Consider the following 19879-nt stretch of genomic DNA (forward strand, 5'->3'; position numbering starts at 1 on the left):
AACCACAGAGCTCTTCTCAAACTTGTGTTCTTTAGTTCTCAAAGAAATTAATTTTGAAACCAAATAAAAACACCCAGGCCAGGCCTTGGCAAAACACAGCCCATAGCCAAATCCAGCCTCCACCTGTTTTTACAAAGTTTTATTGACATACAGCCATGCACAAGTGTTCATATATCATTAAATCTGCCTTTGAGCTATAACAGTATAATTTAATAGTTATATCAGCATCTCTAACCCTTGACCTAAACACACAGAAAAGCAAGCATCCAGGCAATACAAGTCAACAGGACTGGCTCGCATTCCCCAGTTGGTCCTACCTTGCTGATACGAGGAACGCCTTCAACCACTGGGGACTGATCATACACGTGGCTTCCTCTCCTAGATATACTGTGTGAATAATGTGCAGTTCTCCCCCAGAGTGGTTGAATATTATTTTACCTACCCTAAGTGCATCAGTTGCTTTATGAAAAACAATACAATTATGAGTGAAAAGTGTATTCTGTGGCATACTCTACTATGTTAATCAGATTTCTGTTACTGTAACAAATACCTGTGATAGTCAACTTAATGAGAGAGAAGGTTTATTTTGGCTCACGGTGTTGGCAGTTTCAGTCCATGGCTCCTGGCCCCATTGCCTGTGGACCTGTGCTGGGAAACATGCAGGGGTTCCATGGGAGATCAAAGCAGCTCTTCTTATGGTTGAGCCAGGAAAAAGGAAGAGAATGAGGTCCCTGGAAATCATACACTAAAGGCATGTGCTTTTAGAAAACATGTTTCCTTATCTTATCATAAAATTACTTTATTCTCCGACAGTAATTCAGTTTCCTTTTTAGTCACTAGAATTTGCATCACTTAATGGAAATTAAGTAAGCATTGCTGAACATAGAAAAAGAAATGTTCCCAGAGGCAAATATTATTACTCCTGTTTGTCAGAGGAGAAGTAAAGGGTTTATTGCCTTTGAAGCATGGGTGGAAGAGGGCAGCAAATGCTGCAGTTGAAAGGCTCTGAGATGTCCTTAAGGAAAAGATCCTAAATTCTGACATTGTTCCACAAACTGATTCTGAAACTAAAATTTTTAAAATTTTAAAGAACTTTATTAGGCCCTGGGGGTTAGAGGTCTGAGGGGAGGAAAAACAGGTCCATCATCACAGACACAAGGCACATGGCGCTCTTGAGACCCTTTGGGGCAATGCTTGGGCACCAGTGTCACAGCCACCGTTACCAGCTTGGTGACTGGGAAAGGATTCTAAGCAGCGCTGGTTTCAGTTGCCCTAGGTGAACCTCATAGCCAATGGAGACAATTACATGAATCATCTATTTCAGTATAAAGTGAATGATGTACAACAGGCATTCAGAGAAGGGAGGGTGATGCTACGTTTTGTGGGTACATGTGGAAAGAGCAGGGAGAGATTGTGAGGTAGAGATCTGGCTGAGACCTGAGGAGTCTGGAGTGGCCCAGTGCCTTCCTTGCCTCTGTCCTTCTTGCTGATCTCAGCAGCCCAGAGCTGCCCCTGAGCAGCAGAGCTGTGGGAATAGCAGGACCTTTCATCAGAGAGCAAACCCTAGAGTCCCATGGCTCCCTGCTGCATTTGTTCTTTCCTCTAAGCTGCAGTGCTCTGCACTTTCTAATACACACACACACACACACACACGCACACACGATGTGATTTGTGGTTTTGGATGCTGTTTTTTTTTTTTTTTTTACCCTCACTACTTACATTATTTTAAAAGTCATAAAATCAACCACAAAATACTAAACTTTTCCAGTTACTATTTAGTATTTGATTTCATTGGTAGAGCTTTTCTTCTGCATTTGCCTTCCTTTTTGTATTTTTCCCTTCCCCTAACAGCACCTAAAACAAATGTCCGGGGGTCAATGAAGACAGAAGCCAACAGCAGTTTCAATGTTGAAGTCTGAAAGCTGTTCCAGAGTCTTGGCGTAGAGAGAATTAAGGGGAAAATGGGCTGAATGCTCAGTCTTGCATCATCCTCAGCATTCTTTCAAAAGGTGTGTGGGTGCCCCTCCCCAGCAGAGAAGTCAGTAGCAGCTCCAAGGAAGGGGCTCTGGAGGTGCCAAAGCAGGAGAAGGCCCAGGACCAAATGAAAGATGCATTCCCAGTGGGGTGACAATAAGCACCCTGAAGTGGAAAGAAAGAATGTGTGACAAGTTACTGCAAGAGAGAGAAGCAAGTAAGTTTCTCCAGGGGGAAGGAAGGAAGGCTAAAGATATGAGGGTGAACATTATCTTATTTCATTTTATCTTTCTGTAAAAAATGAAAAAACATAGAAGTTGACATTAAAGGATGACTTTAGAAAATCAGTTTTCCTTTCAAAAAGCAGTCTCCTAGCTCCTTGCACTGCCCCCCATACCTGTTGACCTCTGCTCTGCTGCAGAAAAGGTAACAGCCAGATTCTTGCAGAAAGCTGCCTTCTTCAAGGCTGACTCCCCCCTACTAAGAGGGCAGACAGTTACATCCCTGTAAATGAAGTCTTCGCAACCTTTAGGGAACTCTATGCCCTCAAAGATACAGATAAGCCTGGCAATTATGTCCTGTAAACAAAGTTCGTGATGCCCTGTTCTCGCAAGATTCACAAGGAACAAAACTGTCATCCTGTGAGATGTGACTAACTTGCTTTTTGTTTGTTTCTGTGACCTTGTTTGCTCACCCCACCCCCAGCTTCATGTCACTAGCAAGACCACCCCCTTATAGAAAATATATAAAAAACAAACCATTTCCTTTTCCAGTGCTCAGTCTTTAGACAGAAGTCCAACGGAGTCAGGTACACCAATAAATCCTCCTAAACCCCAGGGGTCTCTCCTCTCTCTTTAGGTTGAGACAACGTCATAATGACAGAGAAGAACTAATCTGAAGGGATTACTTGGAGCTGCATCAATAATCTGAATTTTGGAGGGGACAAACTATACTCAAACTTTAGCAAGAAGGAAAGGAGACGAGGGGAAAGGAGAGGGGGAAAGGAAAAGAATGGAAAAGTAGAGGGAGGGTGGGTGGGTGCAGGGGGAAAAGAAAGAGAAGGAACAAGAGGAGGAGCAAAGGGCAGAAAGTAACCTGAAGAGAGCAGAGCGCCTGCAGACTCTGGTTTCTCCCACTGAGACAGGTGCCACGTGAGGCTGCGGTAGGCAACCTGTCTCTCCAACCCAGAGAGCTGCGGCCCCTTGCAGTGGGAGAGCACCTTCTCTCCGTGGGTGCTGGTGGGAGCTCCCATTACTGGCTGCTGCACAGCCACCAGGTGATTTAGCGCAGCTTGGTGTCCCTTATCCTAAATGGTCCTGACTAGGAATGTTTTGGATTGGAGATTTTTTTAAAGTCTTGGGAATATTTGCATATACATATAGAGTTGTCTTGGGGATGAGACCCAAGGTTTTACACAAAATTCATTTGTTACCTCTACACCTAAAACCCATAGCCTGAAGCTAATTTTTATACAACATTTTTATTACTTTGATCCACAGAGCAAAGTTTCATGATGTATAACTTTCTACTTGTGGCATTACATTGACAATCAAAAGGTTTTACATTTGCGGCATTTCCAGACTAGGGATGCTCAGCCTGTGTTGTAAAAGGAACTAAACAAAACTTTCATGTTTTTCTTTTCTCCTACCTCTCCTACTCCATAAACCTTGACTAGCCAATAAAACCTAAGACTTCTCAGGGGTTATCTGGATTACAACTAAAGATCCCAGGCAAGAGACAGAAACAAAACAAACGAATCAACTCCAAGTTTGCTTAAAGATGATACTTTCTAGCTGATGCAAAAACTTGAGGACCCATAGTCAGTCTTCCACTACCCTTTGGAAACCTTGGCTCTGTCTGAATTCAGGAGTTTCAGGTCATCTCTGATGTGTCTCTGCTGAATAGTCTTGAACCCTCCTTCAGTGACTTAAATGATCTTCTTTCCACAGCACTCTTAACAAAAGAACCAATCTCTCCAACCCTGAACAAAATGTGGGTTGCTGGTTGCCCACCCGCTGAGTTCTTAGGCATTGTAGGGCTTTAGGATGGTTGATTCAATCACTTGTTGGCCTTTTGACTAAGATCAAGTGTAGGATGGTTGATTCATCTTCAGCTTGACTGTGCTGAGGGATGACCAGAAGGATGGGTGTGTTTGTGAGAAAGTCTTGGTAGAGATTAACACTGACAGATGACAGACTAGTAATGCTGAGTAAAGAAGATGGGACCTTCACAATGTGGACAGCATCACCAGGACCTGGGTAGAACAGGAGAGGAAGGGTGAAATTTTCCTCTCTTGTCTTGAGCAGAGACATTCATCCCCTGTCCTTGGATGTCAGAGCCCCTGGCCCCAGGACTTTCAGATACTGGGACTTAATTAAACTAGTGCTGCACCCCACCTGCCCCGCCCACTTCCAGGGTTTTGGACTTAGACTGAATCACAGCACCAGCCTTCCTTGTTCTCCAGTTTGCAGATGGCAACCTCCATAATCGCATGATCTAATTCCCCAGATAAATCTCTCCACATCTCTCTCTCTCTCTCTCTCTCTCATTGGTTCTGTTTCCGTGAGAACCCTGACTAATATAGGGGTTGTACTTAGTCTCATTTCAACTGAAATGAGCCTGAAAGGAACACCTGAAAGTGGAGGTAGGCAGGTCAGAGCTGTGGGCAGCTGAAGGATGGAGGGACAGCTGTGTCTTTGGCCCTGGACAGCCGTGTATGTAGGTCGTACCCACCTCCTTCCTCACCGACAGTGGCTATTGCCAGAGTTGCTTAGCCCAGACTCACGCCCTCCTGGCTGGCACTGCTGACACACAATACAAGGCTCATGCTGTGAGTATACTTAGCAGGCAGCCCTGAAAGTGGCAAAGGAGGCAGGTGCACCTGGGCTTGGACCCCTGCTCTGCTCTTCATAACACCTGTAACTTTCAGGTATTTATTGAACTGGCTTCAGTTCACTCCATGAACAAAAATACACAAATATTTCCTGCTTTAAGTCAATAACTTTTTGCCTTTCCTGTCTCTTTTTAACCATATCCATTTGACTGTCATTAAATTAAACAATTGATTATTTTTGGAAATATATTCCCAACCCTAAAAACAAAAAGGAAATGCAGAGCTCCTAGATGAGCACAAATACCTTCAGCCTTAATGTTGGTTTCATACAGGACAATCTCTCCCAGGGTAGGGAAAGTCAGTATTCACCATAACTGGGTATGCTTATTAGATACTACGTCATGCAAGACTGCCTTCTTATTTTCTACCCTTTGCTTTTTCACCTCTTTTTATAGATACATTTTCAGAACAGTTTAAGATCGACAGAGAATGAGAAGGTAGTGCCGAGGGTTCCCATGTGTGCTGTAGCCAATTTCTTCTTGTTTTACCAGATTTCATTAGTATGATATAGTATTACAACTAATGAACCAATATCAACACATTATCAACTAAAATCCAGACACAATTTTGATTTCCTCAGTTCTTCTCTTGTGTTCCTTTGCTCCTCCAAATGTAACTCTGAGTCCACGTTATATTTCCATGTTAATGTCTACTTAGGCTCCTCTTGGTGCAGCCAGTCCCTCGGAATGTCCTTGGTGACCATGCAGACTGAGGCAGTGCTGGTCAGGTACTTTCTAACGTGATGGTTTCTCGTGATGAAAGTGAGGCTGTCGGTTATGGGAAGACGTTCCCAGAGGCAGAACCGCTCTTACGGTGTCATGTCAGGGTGCATGCAGTGAGTGTGCTCTTTCCCTGCAGCTCGGGCCTGGATATTTCACTGGGTAGGGTCCATCAGGCACCTCCACTCTTAACTGCTCCTCCTGACTTCTGTACTGGACACTACGGAAGTAGGCTGGAGATCATCAGATTCATTCCCATGTATGTTTTCCTGGGTTTCCGCCCCTTCAGCTGGCCAGGCCTGCTTCCTTTCAGTGAAGGGCCTACATAAACACTGGACTTCTGCTATTTTCCTTGCAATTTTAGAACATTTCAAAGGTTTCTAAAAAGGTTTCAGAAAGTTTCCTCTTTCACCCAATTCCTCATGAACTTCCTAATTTTCAGCAAAGCGTGACCTTTTCTTCTGACATCACAAAGTGAAATGTAGGATGTGTATATACCCACAACCACGCTCTTGGTGGGATCAACTCCCCTACTTACTGCAGCTGCCTCCTCCCAACCAGTTTACAGGGGTCAGCAGGAGAATGAGTGGCCATTGCCTGAGCAAGGCTCTTGCCAGGTGCTGATGCTGCCAGGTTGAATGAGTGAGGCAGTGTGGAAGCCACCATAGGTGATGACTGGAAGATCAGGCTAGGCTGGATGTTTGCTGCTTTAAGAAACAATGCCCAAATCTCAGCAACTTACCACATAACATTTATTTCTCCTATTCAATGTCTGCTCGAGGTCTGGTGACTGCTGAGGTCTCTGATGTGGACACAGAGCAGTGCAAGCTTCTTTAATTCTTGGTCTCCTCTGCTTCATCTCTTGGCTCCATGATGCCTTCAGAAGAGGAGAGCTGGCTGGCACCATGAAGGTTCTGCTTGGCTTCACCATGGCACCTGCTCTCACTGCCCAAGAGCCAGAGTGGAATGCACAGCCCACTGACCTGCATGTCCTGGGTACACAGGAAAGGTTAAAGAGCTGGACATTTTGAGCATTAAGAGAGTCTACTGCCATGGTCAAGTCAATAGGAGAAGGTATGTATGTGGGTACAATGCCTAGAGCATTCTGAATCATAGACTCAAACCACACTTAATCAAATGTATATGCAGAAATATAAATACATATACATAAATCCAAATTTTCTTTTGGTGATCGCATGCTACATGTGGCACAAAGCTCTTTAAACTTCTTCCCAGATATTTCCCCAAAGTGCAGCCAGCAAAGGACCTTAATTTCACTTCCCATGTGCTTTCTCTCTTTGTTAAATAAGATACCAGTTCGAAGTGGGACATACCCAGTGCGGATCTTGCTAAACACCTAACCCTACTTGGTTCAAAAACCTACTGGGTTCCTGGCTCATCTCCCTTTTTTAGTGCCAGAAATACAAAATTTCTTTCTACAATTTCTTCTCATTATTTGTCTCTCTACAAGACTACTTTGAGATGGCCTCCACCTTAAATTTGCAAACTTCTTTTATTTCTACGCATCAAACTTGAGGAATTGTCCTCCTCCTCTTTACTCAGTCGGCCCTTCTGATTTTTTCCCTCTGCCTATTTAACATGAGATCTAGTTTTTCTCACTTTTTGCCAGTGTGAACCTCTGCTTCATCGTCTGTAAAATAGGAGGTCAGGATGAGCTGTGTCCTTCCGGGTCGAATGGTCTTGCAGTGTTCATGTGAACTTTGCCTGCTGAAGTCTTCTGTGGCTTCCTCTTTGTCAAGATTTAATCTCCTTAAAGTCATGGGATGCATTAATGAGGCAGTTAAAACCTAACTTGTTTTAAAACAGAAAGTAAAAACCTGTACATTGTACTTTGAATTTGAATCTTTCCTGTATTCCTTTTCTTTAATTTACTCGTAACAACTTTCCATGAGTTGAAATCATTTGGAGTCATTCTTTAAATTATATAACTTGCTATAGAGTTAATTTCTGAATTTCAGCAGTGCTGTGAATCATAGTGAAAATATCAAATTCTCCTGAAAACAATTATGAAGTGGTTTCCCATTTATTTGCCTGCCATGGTATTACAAAGGACTTAGTTACTTGAAAATAAAACTAAATTGAATTTTTAAGATTGAGTTAGTTTGAAGCTCATAGCTCTAATGATGAAATGTTTATGGAGAAATGTGATATAAAGGCATTTTTTCAGAGTGAACTGATCCTAACTCTGTCACCTTAATAGGGTAGCATTATGTTTTAACCATTTCTTTTCGAGATTAAATGTTAAAGGGACAAAGGTGTTCTGCCTCTAAGCAGCATCAATATTTTAACCCATGTAGCCAAGGGCAGTGGGTGTGAGGACTTTCTTCCAAAGCTGATGTGCAGTGAGGGCTCTGGTTAGCAGTGGCTGTTGTCCAGCTGCTCCCCTGCCCTGGAGCACCCAGGAGTCATCTGCAAGCTTCAGTTATGATGAAGGCTGTTTGCAGTTACCTCTTCAGTGCGCTGAGCTTTTCAGAAACAGCTTAAAGACAGAATCACAGGTAAACATGCAGGTCCCTAGGGTGCCATTTGCTCCCTAGCGTCCACCTCTTTCCTCTGTGTCCTGAGTTCTGCTTCTGGTGCTGAGACACCATGGAGCTTTGGCTTCTGGAAGATTGCCTGTCATCAGTGCACCCCACTCCGTATTATCTGCACCACTGAGCTCTATTTAGTATGTGACTTTCACTTTAGTGCTGATGGAAGCTTTCTGGGTGTTGTTAAATAGAATTCCAGGTTTTTGGCTGCTGGAGTTTGCTCTGACCCTGTAGTTTTGCTCTGAGATTCTTTCCTGAGAGGCAAATCTGCTAAGGGCAAGAATCCTAGGCATTGGTTTCTGACTCTGCCAATAGAACAAACCATGGGGAAAGCATGATCTCCTGGTGCTCTTTTTATCGGGTACGAAGTCACTTTAAAACAGATCATGGAATTCAATGTACAACCTAATGCTACAAAACCCCCAGAAATAAACATAGGGAGATATGTTTGTAACTTAGAATAAGGAAGAAAAAAACAGACATTAATGAAAAAATATAAACCAAAACTTACCAAATTTTAAATCTCTGTTTCTTAAAAATCACCATTTAAAAAATGAAAAAGAAAATCATAGAGTGGGAGAAAATATTCACAGTACGTGTATCTGAGAAAATATTTAAGTCTAGAATAAATATACATCTCTTACAACTGAAAAATTAAACAACTATCTCTTTTAAATGAAGAGAAGCGGGCCAGGGATTTAGCTCAGTGGTTCTGGCGCCTGCCTCGAAAGAGCAAGGTCCCAAGTTCGATCCCCGGTACTAAAAAAACAAAAAGAGAAGAGGGTAAATGATTAGAACAGACAAAATATCACAACAGAAGATGTATAAATGGTCAGTAAGCACATGAAAATGTGTTCAGCATCTTTAGTTATTAAGTAAAAACAAATTAAGACCATAGTGGTCACTATATACCAGTAACAATGGCTAAAATGAAAATACTAAGTGTCAGCAAGGAAATAGAGAAACCAGAACTCTCATGCTCTGCTTGTAAGAACATAAAGTGGGCAATCACTTGGATAGCAGTTCGACAGTTTCTTATACAGAAGAGGTAGGTATTCCATGTATATTGACCACCAGGTCCAGTAGTCTTGCTCCTAAATATTTATACTGGCACAAGGAAAACATATGTCTGTACAAAAAAATTGTACTAGAAGTTCATTAAAGTTGACATAGGACAGCCAGAAACTGAAAACAACATAAACCACCACCAACAGCTGAATGTATGAACAAATGGTGGCAGAGCCACACACTGGAATGCTACTCAGCAATAAAGAGGAGCAACCTCTTAGATGCAGTGACATGCATGAGTATTACAAATGTTATGCTGAGCCAAAGAAACCAGATTACCAAGTGTACGAACAGTATAATTATATTTATGTAAGATCCAAGAAAATACTAAACTCTTCTGGAGTGGCAGAGAGTAGACTGATGTTGTCGGGGACAAGGTGGAGTTGGAATTCACTGCAAGGCAGCTTAATGGACTACTGGTGCAAGACGGATGTTTGCTCTTCTAATGGTTTTTAAAGAAACCTTAAAATGCTACACAAATGCAAATGGTCAGGGAAAAAGATGGAAAGTAAATGGTGCCATGTGTATAATATTTGACTGAATTTATGAAGAATGTAGATACTGAATTCAGTGCCAGCTCTGGCATTCTTAGCCATACGACCTTGACAAAAACATGCACTATCCCAGGGCCAAATCTGTGAAACAGGCACAAGAATAATATATACCTGATAGAGCTTTTAGGAACAAGTAGATAGCAAGTGTTTAGAACAGGGTATAACATGCAGGATGTATTTGTAACTAGTAAGTATTCTGATTATCAATGGGCCTGAATTACATACAGATGCTTCTTGATTTCTGATGGCATTACATTCAGATGAACACATTAAAAGTGAAAATATTATGAGACTATGCATCAAAATGCATTTAGTGTAATTAACATACAGGCAACTGTAGCTGCAAAGTCTGTTGTCTGTGTTGGTTGATTGTCCTCAGGATCACAGGGCGGACAGGACGGCGGCTCTCTGCCTGTGTCCAGCACCTTGAGTGAGGCTTGGACCGCACATTGATAGCCTTGGAAAAAACTGAAAATCCAAAATATGTTTTCTACAGAATGCGTATCACTTGAGTGCTGTTGTAAAGCTGAAAATTTGTAAGTCAAACCTTCATGAATTGGGGACCACCCACAGTCTTCTTTTTTCCTCTGATGACTATATGCTACCTCAATGATTAGAAAAAGAGGGACAACCCTCACGAACTGAGGCTCCACTGTCTTCCTCTCACTTCTCAACTTCAAGCTGCCAAATCCCTTCCTTCCCCAGCGGCTCAGCACTTTGTGTGGACCCATGTTGGACCTCCGTATTCACACAGATTGGCGGCTTGCTTTTGTCCCCAGACACTTCAAACTCATGTCCTATAGCTGCTTAACAGAGAGTTTGTACCTTTGTTTCAGGTACGCAACAGACAACCAGTGTAGCAACTGAGACAAGCGTGGGATAGCCCCTGCTGATGAACACATTTCCCTCCCACTGGGACGACTGTCTGCAGCTCCCATGGGAAACTTCACAACAGCCAACAATCACCACACCTTCTCTTCTGCTGGGATGAACCGGTGAATGGAAGATGGCTGGAGGGTGTGGTCAAGAGAAATGGGGAGGAAGGAAAGGGAGGGTCACCATCTTCGAGATGTACGTCAGGAAGCTTCATGGAGCCATTGGAGGGGGTCCCCTGTGTCTCCCCAGCCAGTCAGAACATGTGACAACTTTCTCAAAGCATTTCTTCACGCCAGAGAGGTTTTTAGATTTCAAGATGTTTCTCACAGTTTAGTGTCAAATTCACATGATGACTCTCTTTCTACTGACTGCCCCTCAACCATGTCTCATAAGACCACACACTCGGTGCTGCTCCACAGAAAATAACTTACTCCAAAATGACTGCTTTACTTGACTTCCAGCATCCTAAACCCATTTTCTTTCAAACCCTCCTCCCCACCACTTCTCCTTACTTCTGCTCTGGTGTGGTTAATGTTTCTCAAGATAAATGTTTTGTTTATAGCTAGCACTAAAACCATAATAAAAGTGACACCCATCGCTTCTGATGAAGTTTTAACCAGTATTAAAGGAAATTCAAGTAAGTTACTTAGACTGTCTTTTTTATTCATACTTCTCTTGATGTTTTGATGTCCCCTTCATGTCCAAATCATAAAATATAGAACAATGATCGCAGGTCCAGATGGAAGAGAGAAGTAGAGTTACGGTTTGATGGTGCCTTAGTCCACCCAGGCTGCCACCACAGAATCCTGTCACCTGGGTAGCAATGAACAACAGAAACTTCTTTCTGGAGCCTCAGGAGTCCAGATCAAGGTGCAAGCAGATTCAGTGACTGGTGAGTGTCCGCTTTCACGTGGTGGAAGAAGAGGTAAGCAGCTCTCTGGAGTCTCCTTCTGTAAGGGAATTGAGCTCATTTGTGAGCGCTCCGCCCCATGACCTCATCCTGTCCCCAAGTCTCCACCTTCTAATGCCATCACTTGAGGGTTAGAATTTCAACACATGAACTTTGAGGTGATGCAAACATTCTGACCATAGCAGTAATTGCCACAAACCCTGTCCCTGCTCAGGTCACTTCTTGCTTGGTTCAGCATAGCCTTGGCCTTGCCCAGGGTGTGACCATGTCCCTCCACTCCCGGTAGTGCCAGAGGACCCTTGAGGTTCACCAGGGTCAGGCACCCAAGGATGGTGGTGAATTGAGTTCTGTGGGTCTGGCCAGGCAGCTCTGCCGATGGGAAAGTCACTCCAGCCAACCATACAGAGTTGCTAATGGCGTAGAGTGAAATTACCACCTGGTACTGTGCCTAGAGCAAGAGAGGCATAGACACTGGGGCCTGGTGGTGAGGGTTTCCATCATTGCCCTCCTTCTGATCCTAATCTTCATGCCTTCAGCTGGCACCCCCTCCATCCCTGAGGGCAATCTGCACCAGATATCCCAACCCCACAAACTGGCTTCTCCAGGATATCTCGTCCTACTTTCTGTACTCAAGCCTCCACCCCAGTCTCCAAATTATGACTGTTTGATTTAATGATTTTCTGACCTCGGGATGGTGCTCTTCTAACTCCAAATGTGGATCTTTTCCTGATGAGCTTTGTGATGCCACCCTTTCTGGAGACGCTGGGCAGCACACTTCACCATAGCCCCCATCAGCCACACACCCAGGAGGTGGTACAGATGACAGACAGTCCACACTGTACTACATTTCCAGGGCTTCCTGACACAGGCATTCAGGAAATACATGAAATATTCAGCACTTTATGTTAAAACAGGACTTGTGTTAGATGACTTCACTCAACTGCAGATCAATAGAAGTGTTCTGAGTATACTGAAGGTAAACTAGGCTGGCTCTGATGTTCAGTGAGTGGGGTGTGTTAAATATTTTCACCTTACAATAGGTTATCAGGACATAACTCCATCCAAAGTCAAGGAGCATCTGTATTTTCTATTCTCACCAGAGCTCAAAGCTTGTTAAAATCATATCCCAATTCATAAGCCACAGATTTACCTTTCAAGAGAAAGAAGAGAAGCAACCCCCCCCACCCCATACAGACACTTTTTTCCAAAGTACGCTGATTAAACATGGACATCCTTCTATTCTTTATATATTAGCTCATTTAATCTTTCAGAAACAACCCTAGGAGACACATAATGTTTTCCTCTATTCTTTTTTTGTTTTAAAACCCTGCACATTCTTGACCAAGGCTATGTCTGTCTGCATTCTGGCTTTCTCCATGACAAAGGCATTTCAAACACCTTTAATAGAAACTCCTCTAGGTGCCAAAGTTAACAAAAGCACAATTCATTGACCAATCAACTTGTTCTGGCCACCTTCCCCAAGGGATCTGACAGTGGCGCTTTCATTATTTCCAGAGCAGGAGGCTCAGAGCCTCTGTGCCTCAGCTGCCTGTGTGTCCTTGCATGGCCCTTATGACAACAGCATCCTCCTTGCTGCTTCTGATGCTGTGGGTGGGTCAGAAAAGAAGCTGAAGCCTTCTCTTTGCCAATGATGCTTTTTTCACTCCCTTCAAACAGTCATAAATCTCCTTATGAAATTTCCAAGTCTCCCTCCTACTTTGAATTTGGGAGCAGTGTCCAGGTTCAGTTGGTGAATGGAAGTCATGTGAGTTTTAGACTTTTGCACTCAAGTCTGAGTTATTTATCAATCCAGATGCTACAGAAAAGGTGTGGGAAGACATCAGAAAACTCAGTCACAAAATGGAAAATGATGATGATAGTGATCCACAGGTAACGCTCACTCAGCGTCTACTATGTTATGTTTTCACCACTATTCCAAACATTCTGTATCTATGAACTCATCTATTCTCCAAATAGTACTGAGTTAGATATTATTATGGTCCCATTTTTTCAGATGAGGGATCCAAGGCACAGGAAGGGTATATAGTTTGATCAAGGTCATAAAATGACTCAGAGACAGATCCAAGACTTAAACTCGGGCTTCTGGATCTACTAAGCATCTAAATGCTGTCCTAGTCTGAAATGATTATAGCTAGGAATTATAATTATTTAATTGAGAGTGAGAGTCAGAGATATTATTGGAGAAAATATCCAAACGTAATTAATAAACCATTTACTACAATGATACTGCATAACTGGGGAAGGAAGTAAGTGCTTATAGTAAAGAAAAAATGGTACCCATGTGTCCTACCTGATGTGCATCACTGAGAAAGACAGAAACTGCATAATGCAAATGACCTCCGAAGATTCACTGTGAATAGAGTTCCGTGAGTCTCTGGGCTAACATTTAGGAGCATCTTGTGTGAGAGGCAGGTGTTCTCTGGTAATCTTGAGATCTTGTGAAATTTCTGTGTAATTTTGATTTCACTTGTGCTTGCATAAACCTCCCCCTGGACTGTAATTTCTGCAGGTCCACGAAGAAAGAAGTGTCTACTTCCTCCCCTCTGTTCCAGCCCAGATCTCCTGACAGAAGTCTGACGAAGACCAACAGCAGTCCTTTGGGGAGGGAAATAATAAAAAGGAAAAAACAAAAGTAAAGAAAAACAGAATTATCAATCTGGGAAGGCAAAGGAAACTGAGTGGAGCTTACAAATCATTCAGGTGAGATGATCCCCTCCCACTAGAATGTATAACATTTCAGGAGTATCCTGCTCTTCACCTCTTTTTGAACATCAAGCTTAAAATATCATTTCCAAGTATCCCTGTCCCAGGCTGGCCTGGCACTGAATGCTCCAGCAGAGATAATGCAGGCCGCTTGGGCCCACTGGTCAGAGCTGCGCTCCGGCTCACAAGCTCGCCATGTGAATCCATGATGTCATCTGTTCCCTCAAGTCCTGCTCCCAAGCCCCAGACCACCCACGCTGGCAGCCTATTCTCTGCCTTTATAAATGATTCGAGGTCGAAACGGAGGACTAGCTTGAATTGTTACACAAAAGTGCTGCCAGCAACAGCGATAAGCATTTGGATGTGTGGATGTGGTGATTTTTTTTCTTATTCGAACTCTGAAATTCTCTTTAACACATAGTGGAAGGGCTGAGACACAGTGAATGAAGCCAGGGAGGTTTGAGAAACAGGCCTGAAAGTCCGAAGGAGAACAGTGAGCAGGAGGGAAAACATAAGTAAAAAGTTGAGAGCCCCAGACATGCTGGGCAATGAGGACTTGAACCATCGAGGAATTAGATTCTCATTTAAAAGACTTTTCCTGACTCTTGCTTAGATGAGAGAAATTGCTGAGGGGGTTGGGGAATGGAGGGCTGCCCACATTGCTGGGAAGGAAGGAAATGCACTTTTCAAAACAATTTGCACCCTTCGGAAAACCGGGCTTTTGAATATTTTTGCCTAAGCTTCAGCTGGGGAGGGGATAAGGGTCATTTGAAGGCAGAATGTGCAGAGCACCGTGAAAGTCCCCTTAAGGTGCATGGATCTGCCTCTGTGACAGAGCTGCAGACTGGTGACTGCGCCCACAGGCTCAGTGAGGGCCTGAGGCCTTCCTGGGCAGCAGGGATGGGAGCACACTGCTCCCCTCAGCTGGCAAGGGTATATTCCCAGATATAATAAAATAACTGAAATTGTGATATAATGGTGAATGATATAACTGAAATTTCAGTTGGTTCCAAACCCTACCTCTACTATGTTTTTTCCCTACATATACTTACCTATGGAGAATTCCATTTCTAAATTATGCACAGTAAAAAATTAACACTAACTAATAATCCAATATCACAATACACTGTAATAAAAGTTATGTGAATGTTATGGCTCAAAACGTCTTCATTCCTCCTTGCTCTGTAATACTATGGTATAGTTGATCACAGGAGCTAAAATCACAGAAAGTGAAGCCACAGATAAGAAAGAGGACACTCAGACCCTAAAGTGATAGTACTGAGACATTGTAATTGCTAGATGGAAAGAAAAATCAACATGGAACCTAAACTGCCCATTCTATTCATCCTGAGGCTGGGTTCGTGGGTTCTAGGCTGTAGAGCCCTCAACAGTCTGGTGAGGTCTTTGGTAACTTCAGAGAGTAATGCTTGTAAATGAATGCAGCAGGGGTGGGGCTGTAGCTCAGGGATGGACCTTATGTGTGCCAGCTCTGTCCCCAGCTTCAATCTCCAGTGCTGGGGAAGGAAAATTTCAGCAAAATGCATAGGATTACCAAGGCAGCCAACTACATCAAAACGCATTTATCAAAGCATTCTATTTTTTTTTTTTTTTCTGGCTTTTTTTTTTTTGGTACCAGGGATCGAACTCAGGTCCTTGTGCTTGCACAGCAGGCAGTGAAACCACTAAGCTAAATCTCCCGCCCCTCAAAGCATTTTAAAAACAGTCATTATCATCTGTCTGTCTGTGTTCTCACTGACATTCTCGGTTGTCTTTGTTAAGAGCCCCTGACCTACGGAGGACAGAGCCAGGCGGCTAACTTGGACTCAGTGATCTTTGTCTCATAGTCTTGAGGGGAGGTGTCTGACCTAGTATTTATACCTCAAATCTTTTCATAAAGAAAAAATGGAAAGAATCTTTTCCCTAAAAACTCCCTGAAGCCTGGTAAGCAAAAGGTCCTGAGTTCAATTCCCGGAACCAAAAACAACAAACAAACAAACACAAAAATCTCCCTGACATGGAACAATGCTTTGAGACCTAAATGGCAGATGAAGACCCATGCATCTTGTCCTTACTGGGGTAGAACACCCACAGGTTCAGGTCCTCACCATGAGGACAGAAAGCTGTGGCACCAGAGGACAGGCGGCTGGTGATCCTGATCTGAGTGTTAGAAACTTGGCCAAATGGCAGTGCATAGTGGAGATGGAAAGAAATAGGCAAGACCTCATGGCGTCTCTGTGGAGCCAGTCACACCATGAAGGCAGGTGTGCTTCCTTCTGGGAACTGTGGACACCCAGTGAGGGAAGATGATGTCACTGGCAGAAGACCTAACAGGAGCACTGAGAAGGAGCTTGGTTGGTCGTCACCTGGTACCACCTCACCTTTCCCTCCCCAACAGTACGCACCATGAGCACATCTCCCAGGCCAGGATATCAAGGTGACTTTTGGAACTCTTGTGGGAAGGGGTGACAGAGGATTCATTTCCCCTGAATCAACAGCAGTCATGTAGCTGGTGGACCCTGATGCAGCTGATAATCAGGCCAACCCAAGGAGGGTGCTAACAAAGAGCCCAGAACATGGCAAAGGAAAGTGCAGAGAAACAAGCACAGGCCCTAGGAGGAGGTGAATCCCAAACCAATGTGTCCTCCGACCTTGTTAATTTTCCAGAAGATTGTATGTGACCATGAAAGGTAGAATCCCAGAGAATATAAAGTGTTCTGCTGAGAGATTTTCAGCCATTCATAAATCACTCAGTAAGTCCTCCATACCAAGAAATGTAGTAAATAGCAAAGATAGACACAGTCTTCATCTTAAAGGGTCTCCCAGTTTAGCAAGGGAAATATTTAAACTGCTGTGTATGGCTACAAAGGGTGTGTACTGACCAATTTTGTGCCGAACTTTTGTGTCCATATCTATGTGACAGATCCCGGAAAGAAGTGAAAAAGATCAAAAAGCTAGACACTAAATGACAGGTCCCCCTAGTTGGACTCCCAGCCAACCAGAAGGGAAATTCCCCCAAGCAGAGCAGCTACCTGCATCCACAGGTGCACAGTGATAGCAGAAACCCAGCAGCTGCCCCACTTAGCTACGTCTGCAACAAAACTGATTATATGAAAAACCACAAGAGGCTTACTATACCTGCAGCTGCCCTGCTGCTCCTACCACCTCCCTGTTTATCGGTTAGCCTCAGGCCCATCACTCATGGGACTCTGAAATTTTCCACCCTTTCAAACAGTGCCCTCTTTTCTACCTAAACTTCCCCATCTCACCTGTGCATACTCTCCTCAGTGCCAATGGTCTTTTTGCTCTCGGTCCATCTGTACTGAGACTGCAGTAAACTCCTCACATATTGCTTAGATTTTGCCCGCCTCAGTGGTCTCAGTCGTGCCTAGTTTGACCTTATACTAAATATCCTAAGATGCTATCTGTGTAGGGAAAGAATGCTGAAATGTGCAGACTGTTATCTCTCTTGTAGATGATCTCTGTGACAAGACTGAAGAAACAGTTAACAGAGGTTAACTCCAAGAAGTAGCACAGAGTGAGGTTGGGATGGGAAAAAGGGAGACTCACTAAGTACTTCATGTCTATCTTCTGTCCTATTGTATTATTTTTCTTATGAGAAAATCTTACCATCAACCCTAACACCACTTTTGAGTCAGCAGTGGTGACCTTGTTGAAGGAGTCCTCTCCAGCGAGGTGAAGTGACTTGAGCCCAGCTGGGGTGAGGAGCAAGGGGTTCCCAGAGGGCGTGGTGTTTGGATGCAGCCTTAAGTGAGGAATCGGGTTGTGCAGCTGGAGGAGGAAGGAAGAGTGTTCTGGACAGGAGGGACACACAGAAATGGCACAAAGCAGGGGGCAGCTGCTTCTTCAGACACTGATGATCTGGCACAGCTGGAAGACTGTGGTGCTGCGGGGAGACAACAGACGCCAGCAGAGGCGGCCGTGCAGGGCTCCACGCAAGCACCCCGAGCAGGTGGTAGATGTCCGCTGAGGAATTCCAGTGGGCAGTGGCCAGCCTCGCTGGGTGTCAGCTCACCCCTACAGTCACTGGGAGGCAAAGGTGAGGAGTGTATTGGTCCTCGGCACATACACATGCACATTTAGCACCCTGCCCTGGATGGCACGGACACTTTTATCTAGCTTCTACTTTTCTTTCCTTTGCTTGACTTTCTCTTCAGTTCCAATCATCTTTCTACCTAGAACTTTTGTTTGTTTAGCGTGTTAAATAGTTTTGTCCTTCTTTCAAATGTTTAGCTACTTGTCACAATACTATTAACTGAATAAACTACTCTTCTGTCACTGAACTGAAACACTGTAGCATCTTGGTCATATATTAAATTCCTGCAGCTTTAAGAGTGTCTTCTGAACTCTCAGCAAGTGGGCGCTTCTGTGTCATACACTGATATAGTTACACAACCCGCTGATGATCACTCCAGCATTCCTGGTTATTTTCTTTTTCAAAACTACCTTAATGAGTTTCATAGATTTATACTGTAAGATTAACTTTACCCTCAATTTGCCAAGTTGAAAACAAAGAAATCTCTGGAAATTTTCCTGGAATTGCATTTAATATAGAAACAAATTTGGGCAAAATTTTGCACTACAAAAATTGCTACATTATACATCTTTAAATTCATTAAATTTGAGATATTAAACAAGTCTATTGCTCATTTTTAGGAGAAAATAATACTTTTAAAAGGTGTTTAGAAAAGAGCGCACAAGTAGTTTCAGTATTTGGAGTCCTCATTTATTGATATTTAAAATGATCTTTTATTAGGGTTCCAGTCCTTAGTTAAACAGCAAACCTTGAGTAGTGACTCTTCATCACCACTCAGATACACTTCCTCAATAAAGCCTCCCAAATGCCATTGAGTCGCAGCCTGAAAACAATCTTGGTTTTTGAGGTGCACAGCTTTGCACGCCCCCTTCTAGCCTCCCAGGTACAAGAGGCTTCACTGTCTCTTCCCCTCTTCCAGAGCAGCTCTTCCAAGGAAGTAAACATAGCAGCTAGCAGCCTCACAGACTGCCGACTGGGTCAGCTTTGGATTCTGAAGGATCCTGTTTCCTTTTTGCTCATGATAAAGCCTTCCTGTTCTAGATGTTAAGACAATGTCACCCCTCTTCCTGGCAGATCATAAGGGACAGAACCAGGGCTGTTTAGGACTGGAGCTGTATTACTTCATGGAAGGACATCTGCCAGGCAAATGTCAGGAAAAGATAGGAGCTCGGCAGCCGAATTCCATGGCAACAGCTGGCTCATCACAGGTGTTGGCCAGGAAAGCCTCCAGCCCTGCTCCAGCGTTCCAGAGAGGGCTTTGCTATTCTAAACACCATGTTCAGAGCGCTTAATTTGCTGGGATTTAAAACATTCCTCATGGGCAAAGTGCAATGCGAACAGCATTCCAAGAGAAAGTCAAGTCAACCAAATTTTAAAATTTGCAAACAAGGTGGTTAAAAAACAAAACATTGAAGAATTTTCTGACGGCGATGTGGCCACGCTAGTTCAGCTAATCATAACGGGAGATCTGGGGGCCTACCAGGGGGAAGTTGGGATGGACAGTTGGTGTGAGGAGAGGTGAGACATCGCCGAGACTCAGGGTCCATGATGGGAT

This window comes from Heterocephalus glaber, unplaced genomic scaffold (assembly GCF_053883595.1).
Source record: "Heterocephalus glaber isolate CG9 unplaced genomic scaffold, H.glaber_assembly_v1.0 deba00000546, whole genome shotgun sequence".
NCBI lineage: Eukaryota > Metazoa > Chordata > Mammalia > Rodentia > Bathyergidae > Heterocephalus > Heterocephalus glaber.